General features: G+C 61.9%; 1 long non-coding RNA gene across 1 annotated transcript; it reads left to right on the forward strand.

Annotated features, from left to right (window-relative positions):
• The first annotated feature begins 420 nt into the window (after window positions 1–420).
• Window positions 421–2204, forward strand: LOC130594325 (uncharacterized). The gene is made up of 3 exons (XR_008971055.1): window positions 421–469; window positions 587–660; window positions 2151–2204. It is a non-coding gene; the product is annotated as an uncharacterized LOC130594325 (long non-coding RNA).
• The last annotated feature ends 58 nt before the right edge of the window (window positions 2205–2262 follow it).

A 2262-nucleotide genomic window follows, 5' to 3' on the forward strand; every position in this document is an offset into this window, starting at 1 on the left:
GCGTGTGTGGGGCGCTATGGGGTGTCTATGGGGTGTCTATGGGGCGTCTATGGGGTGTCTATGGGGCGTCTATGGGGTTTTATGGGGGTCTGTGGGGTGTCTGGGGTGCTAATGGGTGTCTATGGGGGGTCTGTGGGGCGCTATGGGGTGTCTATGGGGCGCTATGGGGTGTCTATGGGGCGTCTATGGGGTTTTATGGGCGTCTGTGGGGTGTCTGGGGTGCTAATGGGTGTCTATGGGGCGTGTGTGGGGCGCTATGGGGTGTCTATGGGGCGCTATGGGGTGTCTATGGGGCGTCTATGGGGTTTTATGGGGGTCTGTGGGGTGTCTGGGGTGCTAATGGGTGTCTATGGGGGGTCTGTGGGGCGCTATGGGGTGTCTATGGGGCGCTGTGGGGATTGCAGGGAGCTATGGGGCTCTGTTGGGCAAGGAGATCGAGCAGAAATACGACTGTGGGGAGGAGATCCTGGTACTTATGGGGCGCTATGGGGTGTCTGTGGGGCGCTATGGGGTGTCTGTGGGTGGCTATGGGGCGCTATGGGGTGTCTATGGGTCTCTATGGGTCACTCTGTGTCTCCTGCCCTAGATCACGGTGCTGTCGGCCATGACTGAGGAAGCTGCTGTCGCCATCAAGGCCATGGCAAAATAGGGGAGATGCAGGTGTGGGGCAGGGGGGGCGCTATGGGGCAGCTCTATGGGGTGGGGGATGCTATGGGGCAGCTCTATGGGGTGGGGGATGCTATGGGGCAGCTCTATGGGGTGGGGGGCTGCTATGAGGCAGTGCTTTGGGCAGGGGGGGGTGTTATGGGGCAACGCTATGGGGTGGGGGGGGGGGATGGGCTATGGGGCAGGGGTCGCTATAGGGCAGAGGGGGTGCTATGGGGCAGGAGGGATTCCTTTGGGTCCAGGGTCTCCACTATGGGGCCGCTGTCTCATGCCTCTGGGGTTGTCGCTGTGGGGCTGGGGGTGCCCCTCTATGGGGCCGGGATCTCCCCTATAGGTCCAGCATCGCTGCTATGGGGCTGGAGGTGCTCTCCTGTGGGTCCAGGGGCTGTGCTATGGGGCTGAGGTCTCTCCTATAGGTCGAGGATCAGTGCTATGGGGCTGGGGGTGCTCTGCTATGGGGCTGGGATCTTCCCTATGGCTCAAGCACCATGGCCATGGGGCTGAGGCTCCTCTATGGGTCTGAGCCTCCTCTATGGGGCTGAGGCTCCTCTATGGGGCCGAGCCTCCTCTATGGGGCTGAGGCTCCTCTATGGGGCTGAGCCACCTCTATGGGGCTGAGGCTCCTCTATGGGGCTGAGCCTCCTCTATGGGGCTGAGCCTCCTCTATGGGGCTGAAGCTCCTCTATGGGGCTGAGGCTCCTCTATGGGGCTGAGGTTCCTCTATGGGGCTGAGGTTCCTCTATGGGTCTGAGCCTCCTCTATGGGGCTGAGGCTCCTCTATGGGGCTGAGGTTCCTCTATGGGGCTGAAGCTCCTCTATGGGGCTGAGGCTCCTCTATGGGGCTGAGCCTCCTCTATGGGGCTGAGGTTCCTCTATGGGGCTGAAGCTCCTCTATGGGGCTGAGCCTCCTCTATGGGGCTGAAGCTCCTCTATGGGGCTGAGGTTCCTCTATGGGGCTGAGGCTCCTCTATGGGGCTGAGGTTCCTCTATGGGGCTGAAGCTCCTCTATGGGGCTGAGGTTCCTCTATGGGGCTGAGGCTCCTCTATGGGGCTGAGGTTCCTCTATGGGGCTGAGGTTCCTCTATGGGGCTGAGGCTCCTCTATGGGGCTGAGGGGGCTGAGCCTCCTCTATGGGGCTGAGGTTCCTCTATGGGGCTGAGCCTCCTTTATGGGGCTGAGGTTTCTCTATGGGGCTGAGACTCCTCTATGGGGCTGAGCCTCCTCTATGGGGCTGAGGTTCCTCTATGGGGCTGAGCCTCCTCTATGGGGCTGAGGTTTCTCTATGGGGCTGAGACTCCTCTATGGGGCTGAAGCTCCTCTATGGGGCTGAGGTTCCTCTATGGGGCTGAGCCTCCTCTATGGGGCTGAGGTTTCTCTATGGGGCTGAGACTCCTCTATGGGGCTGAGCCTCCTCTATGGGGCTGAGGCTCCTCTATGGGGCTGAGCCTCCTCTATGGGTCCCAACCCCTTTTCTCCCCCCCAAGGTCGGCGGCGCCGTGGGGCAGGAGCCCCCCCCCCCATTGGACTCACCCAGCACCAAGGAAGGGGGGGAGGGGGAGGAGGAGGATGGGCGGGTGGGGGAGGGGCCAAGAGACC

This window comes from Pezoporus wallicus, unplaced genomic scaffold, assembly GCF_028554395.1.
Source record: "Pezoporus wallicus isolate ANWC-B61680 ecotype Strahan unplaced genomic scaffold, APGP_CSIRO_Pwel_v1 contig_13284, whole genome shotgun sequence".
Classification (NCBI taxonomy): Eukaryota; Metazoa; Chordata; class Aves; order Psittaciformes; family Psittacidae; genus Pezoporus; species Pezoporus wallicus.